A 244-nucleotide genomic window follows, 5' to 3' on the forward strand; every position below is an offset into this window, starting at 1 on the left:
CAAGACACGCCCCGTATTTAGCAAGGCATGACTGACTTATTTTAGGAGCAGCAGCGACTGATTTTCTCCGATCCAGTTTTTTAGCTGCAACTTTGGCAGCTTTATTACCCTCCAGCTTTTGTAGTTTGCCAGCTTTATTACCCTCCAATTTTTGAGGTTTGTCGGCTTTATTTTGCTGAGAAGGTGGTTTATTTGATTGAATCTGAAAAAATGAGGTTAAATGTTAGTTTATTGAATCTGAAAA

This window comes from Cicer arietinum, chromosome 3 (assembly GCF_000331145.2).
Source record: "Cicer arietinum cultivar CDC Frontier isolate Library 1 chromosome 3, Cicar.CDCFrontier_v2.0, whole genome shotgun sequence".
In the NCBI taxonomy this organism is placed as follows: Eukaryota; Viridiplantae; Streptophyta; class Magnoliopsida; order Fabales; family Fabaceae; genus Cicer; species Cicer arietinum.